Source organism: Gorilla gorilla, chromosome 4, assembly GCF_029281585.2.
Source record: "Gorilla gorilla gorilla isolate KB3781 chromosome 4, NHGRI_mGorGor1-v2.1_pri, whole genome shotgun sequence".
Classification (NCBI taxonomy): domain Eukaryota; kingdom Metazoa; phylum Chordata; class Mammalia; order Primates; family Hominidae; genus Gorilla; species Gorilla gorilla.
Window position 1 is genome coordinate 170,748,464 of NC_073228.2, and position 6,605 is coordinate 170,755,068.

Genomic DNA, 6,605 nt, shown 5'->3' on the forward strand with positions numbered 1-6,605 from the left:
AGTGCTAGGAACACATAAATGGTAATTGTAACAAATTGTTGTAGATTTAATGTAGATGAGCTCCAGAGAGTGAAACTCCTGGAGGCCATAGGCTTAGCGGCTCTCTACACAAACTCACCTCCACGGACTCTACTAGGTTCTTAGTGCAGAAACAAGAGTCTCTCATGGCTCTGGCAGGGGAGGGGAGGAGTAACCATTGTAAAATATGCCCAGTGCATTCTTCATTATGAAGGTCTACCCTTCAGGGGAAAAGACTTCACCAGAAACTTCTCTCACACGAGGAAACAGAACTTCCCCAAACTAAGGCCCTTGGAGGAGTGAGAGGATAGGATTCTAAGAAATACATTGTGAAGGTCACAGTCCAGGGATACATGGCCACTAAAAGACTAAGATTTAATCATGTAATTATAGAATGCTCCCCCGTCTGATACTTTATCACCACATCAACAAGGCTCTGGTATAATAACAATGTATTAAAGGTGAAGAAAAAAAGCTGCAAGACACAGATTTTACCTGAGGAGAAATTTTTAGGGAAGTCTAAAGGTAGCATGGGAGTCTAAAATAATGATTATAGAGAAGATTGATGCTCTGGCACCTATAGCTGTGGCAAACCTTAAGCAAAGATAAACTCCTACCCAGTTTAACGTAAAACCCCACAGTACTTTAGGGCTATTTTACCCCAGTTTACTATTTAGGCCTATTTTACCCCAGTTCCTGTTACACTATACATCATGCCCAGCTTTTAACAAGAAATTACGAAACATGCTAAAAGGCAAGAGAAAAAACACAGCCTGAAGAGACAAAGCAAGCATCCAAACCAGACTCAGATATGACAGATTTTGGAGTTATCAAACAAGGCATATAAAGTAACTATGTTCATTATGTTAAGAGCTCTAATGGAAAAAGTGGACAACATGCAAGAACAGATGGTCAATGTGCTGAGACGGAAAATCTAAGAAAGGATCCAAAGAAAATGTTAGAAATTAAAAAAACAAAACAAAACATAGTAATAGAAATGAAGGTTGCATTTGAAAGTCTCAGTAGCTGAACATGACTAATGAAACAATCAGGAAGCTAGGCTGAGTGCAGTGGCTTATACTTGTAATCCCAGCACTTTGGGAGGCCAAGGAAGGTGGATTGCTTGAGCTCAGGAGTTCAAGACAAGCCGGGGCAACATGGCAAAACCCCGTCTGTACAAAAAATACAAAAATTAGCTGGTCATGGTGACTCATGCCTGTGGTCTCAGCTACTTGGGAGACTGAGGTGGGAGGATTGCTTGAGCTAGCGAGGCAGAGGCTGCAGTGAGCTGAGATCATGGTACTGCCGTCCATCCAGGGCAACAGAGCGAGACATCGCCTTAAAAAAAAAATAATTATCAGTAATCTCAAAGGCAGGTTAATAGAAAGTTTCCTAATTGAAATGGAAAGAGAAAAAATATTGAAAAAATAAAACAGAACAGAAACCACAAAACTGGGACAGCTTCTGAGGATGCATATATGCAAAATGAGAATACCCAAAGAGAAGACAGAGAGAATGGATCAAGAAATACTTGAACTAATAGTGGTCAGTAATTTTCCAAAATTAATGAAAGACATACCGCAGTTGCAGAAACTTCAGGACATATCAGATGAGATAAATACCTAAAATCTACATTTAGGCATATCATATTCCAGCTGCAGAAAGCCAAAGACAGAGAGATCTTGAAAGGTCCTTGGGCACAGGGGGCAGTACAAAAACGCCTTTCCTATGGAGAATAAGAATTCAGTGGACTTTCCATCAGAGCCACCAAGGAAGAAAAGAGTAAGGTGAAGTATTTATTTATTTTATTTATTTATTTATTTATTTAGTTTTTTTAAGATGGAGTCTTGCTCTGTCACCCAGGCTGGAGTGCAGTGGTGCGATCTCAGCTCACTGCAACCTCCACCTCCCGGGTTCAAGCAACTCTCCTGCCTCAGCCTCCCAAGTAGCTGGGACTACAGGCGCCCACTACCATGTCCAGCTAATTTTTTGTATTTTTAGTAAAGACGGGGTTTCACCATTTTAGCCAGGATGGTCTCGATCTCCTGGCCTCGTGATCCGCCGGCGTTGGCCTCCCAAAGTGTTGGGATTACAGGCGTGAGCCACTGTGCCCAGCCTTTATTTTTTGAGACGGAATCTCACTCTTGCCCCGGCTGGAGTGCAGTGGTGTGATCTTGGTTCATTGCAACCTTTGCCTCTTGTGTTCAAGTGATTCTCTTGTCTCAGGCCCCCGAGTAGCTGGGATTATAGGTGTGCACTACCAAGCCCGGCTATATTTTTGTTTTTGAAGAGACAGCATTTCAACATGTTAGCCAGGCCAGTCTCGAACCCCCGACCTCAGGTGATCCGCCCATCTCAGCCTCCCAAAGTTCTAGGGTTACAGGCATGTGCCACAGCGCCCGGCCTATTTATTTATTTATTTGAGATGGAGTGTGGCTCTGTCACCCAGGCTGGAGTGCTGTGGTGTGATCTCGGCTCACTGCAACATCCGCCTCCTGGGTTCAAGCAATTCTCCTGTCTCAGCCCCCCGAGTAGCTGGGATTATAGGCATGTACCACCAAGCCTGGCTACTTGTGTGTGTGTGTGTGTGTGTGTGTGTGTGTGTTTTCAGTAGAGACAGGGTTTCACCATGTTAGCCAGGCTGGTCTTGAACTCCTGACCTCGGATCATCCGCCCGCCTCAGCCTCCCAAAGTTCTGGGATTACAGGCATGTGCCACAGTGCCCAGCCTATTTATTTAGTTATTTGAAATGGAGTCTTCCTCCGTCACCCAGGTTGGAGTGCAGTGGTGTGATCTCGGCTCACTGCAACCTCTGCCTCACAGGTTCAAGCGATTCTCTTGTCTCAGCCTCCTGAGTAGCTGGAATTACAGGTGCCTGCCACCACACCTGGCTAATTTTTGTATTTTTAGTAGAGATGGGGTTTCACCACGTTGGCCAGGCTGGTCTCAAACTCCTGACCTCAGGTAGTCTGCCAGCCTCGGCCTCCCAAAGTGCTAGGATTACAGGCGTGAGCCGCCACACACAGGGCCAAGGGTGAAGTATTTAAAGTGTTGAAAGAAATAAACCACCAACATTCTGTATCCAGCAAAATAATCGTCAAAAGTGAAAGAGAAGTAAAGGTTTTCTCAGCCAAACGAAAATTGAGGGAATCCATCTCTAGGAGATCTTCTCTGTAAGAAATGTTAAAAGTGTTTTTTGGGTAGAAGAAGTATGTTATAGGTCAGAAACTCAGATCTACCTAAAGAAAGAGTGTCGGAGAAAAAACAAAATCAGTAATGGTAAAATAATATGTCTTGTTTTTCATTTTCTTTTCTTTTTTTTTTTTTTGAGACAGAGTTTTGCTTTGTTGTCCAGGCTGGATGTGCAGTGGTGTGATCTTGGCTCACTGCAACCTCTGCTTCCCGGGTTCATGTAATTCTCATGCCTCAGCCTCCTGAGTAGCTGGGATTACAGGTGCCCCCCAACACACCCAGCTGACTTTCTGTATTTTTAGTAGAGACGGGGTTTCACCATCTTGCCCAGGCTGGTCTCAAAATCCTGAGCTCAGGCAATTTGTCTGTCTCGACCTGTCAAAGTACTAGGATTACTGGCATGAGCCACCGTGCTCGGCCATTTTCCATTTTCTTATTTGAACTAAGGGAAAGAACTCAGTCTTAAAAGGTTACAGATTATATGACTCCAATTTTATGACATTTTGTAATGGGCAAAACTAGAGCAACAGTATGAAGGTCAGTGTTTGCTAAGAATTACGGGTGTGGGAATGTGTTGAATAGGGGAAGCACAGGGGCATTTTTAGGGTAATTTTGTAACTATTTTGTAAGGTACTGTAATTATGGACACATAACATTATACATTAGTGAAAACCCAGAGAACTTTACAGTACAAAGAGTGAACTTCATGTGTGCAACTTTAAAAAAAAATCACTTAGGATTTCCAAGGATTCCAAGACAGAATACATTGGGATTAAACAATATAAGTGTATTCCAAGTCTATGAAACAAACTTGCTGAAGGTTGTAGGAGAAAATAACTGATTAAAGAACGTGAAATGAATAAGGTCTGTAGGACTGAAGTCACAACAAATTGCACGTAAGCACTGTACTCTAGTTGATAAAATTGATACCACAGGAGTATTAGTTAGCAATTCTGAATTACTGTATGTGGATCCTGGAATGGAACGTTAAGCAGATTGATGGCAGATGGCAGGAGGCAGGAATCTTACTGTTGAAGTGGGGGTTTACAGATAAGCAAGGGGAGAGGTGTAGAATGATCCATGTAGCAATGGGTTAGCGTTGGAGACATCAGTATAAACTCCTGTTTAGATTAATGTAGTTATGAACAGTTAAATATGGAAGTATTTACAGGTATATGTATACACTGTATTTAGTATACTCATATTTCATTACTCTGCCAGGCCCCATAGCAATGACACTCAGTAGCAGTGAGCACAGCTAGTGCCCACATGGTTTGGTTTATAATACCATTCTTCAGTAAAAAGGAACCAGAGCTCCTTGGAGAAAGGACTGGTTCTAAGACTGGGGAAGGAAATATGCAAGATGAACTTGGAGCATCTTATATTGCCAGAGAGTAAGTATAGTGCTAAAGTAGCCCAACAAACAGATAAGCCCCAAACAAACAAACACGGTGATGGGGATATGTTAAATGTACATGGGAGTCAACTGAAAGACCACCCAATGGCCAAAGCTCAAACAATTTGAGCAATAAAATAAAATAATATATAAATTGAATTATGACTTTGTGGACCTAAATTATCTGAGACAGATCTCAGTAAATTTAGAAAGTTTATTTGGCCAAGGTTAAGGATGTACCTGTAACACAGCATCAGGAGGTCCTGAGGACATGTACCCAAGGTGGTCGGGGTACAGGTTGCTTTTGTACATTTTAGGGAGACATAGCACATCCATCAATATATGTAAGATTTACATCGGTTTGATCTGGAAGGATGGGACAACTTGAAGCAGGGGCTTCCAGGTTATAGGTAGATTTAAACATTTTGTGATTGGCAACTGGTTAATATCAGTAGAAAGAAATGTCTGGGTTATGATAAGGGGTTGTGGAGACCTAGGTTTTATCATGCAGATTGAGTCTCCAAGTCGCAGACTTTAGAGAGAATATACTGTATATTTTTCTTTTTCTTTCTTTCTTTTCTTTTCTTTTTTTTTTTTTTTTTTTTTGAGATAGACTTTGTCACACAGGCTGGAGTGCAGTGGCGTGATCTCAGCTCATCGCAACCTCTGCCTCCCAGGCTCAAGTGATTCTCCTGCCTCAGCCTCTCGAGTGTCATCTGGGATTACAGGTGTGTACCACCACACCCAGCTAATTTTGTATTTTTAGTAGAAATGGGGTTTCACCATGTTGGCCAGGCTGGTCTTGAACTCGTGACCTCAAGTGATCCTCCCACTTCGGTTTCCCAAAGTGCTGGCATTACAGGCGTGAGCCACCATGCTGTGCCAGTGACTGTAGATGTTTATCAGACTTAAGGTCTGTGTTGATGTTAATGCTGGCGCGGTATAATGAGGCATGTTCAAGCCCCTCTTCCATCATGACCTGAACTAGATTCTTAAGTAACTCTAGAATGCCCTTGGCTGAGAGGAGGAGTCCATTCAGATGGCTGGGGACCTTAGAATTTTATTTTTCATTTACATTCTCCCCCTTCTGGCCAAGATTTTCTAGAGGCAACATCAATGGCCACCAGATTTTTATTTTGTCCCATAGCATTGCCGGGGTGGCATGGCCGCCTGCCCTGGGTCCATCCTGTTCCTCAGTGAAACTCCCTGGGGTCAAGGGACTTAGAATCAAAAGACTTACAGAAAATTAAATGTTCTAGGCCAGATAGAAATGGACGTGGACAACCATTCATTACCCCTTATGTATAATTTTTATTTTAAGTAAAATGCCAACAAACAAAAAGCCAAAGATGAGGTTACAAAACTGACTTATCTTCAACTTCTATGCATTGAGCTTCTATACTGTTGGTTTTGGTTACAGACTTAGAATAATTAGCTATACAAAACATAAGCATTGTTCTGGAAAAAAATTTTAATATGTATCTATCTGCACAACTCATAACTGGGAGTATTGTATCTAGGAGGCTTTGTCATGAGGTATTTCTATCCTCTCAGTAATTATTTTCTTTTAAAAACTAAGAAAACTGAATAATGTATAGACTAGTTAATAACAATTTGTCAATACTGGTTTAGTAATTGTAACAAATGTACCCTACCAATGTAAGATGTTGATACTATGAAAAACTGGATGTGGATATCTGGGAACTCTCTAGACTGTCTTCCCTTTTTTTATTTTTTGGTAAATTTAAAACTTTTTAAAAACAGAGTTTATTTAAAAAGTGATTCTTCTAAATATTTAAATGGCTGTATACTGATTCTTTGCATAGCTAATGCATTTAAACAACCCTATCTTATGAACAATCAGTTATTTCTGATTTTTTACTATTATAAACAATTATATAATTAAGGTCTATTGTAAATATTTGTGCATATGAAGTTACTAATTAACGGAGGATTTATCTGTTAAGTTCTTCTAAGAAACTTGTGTTCTTTTACTACT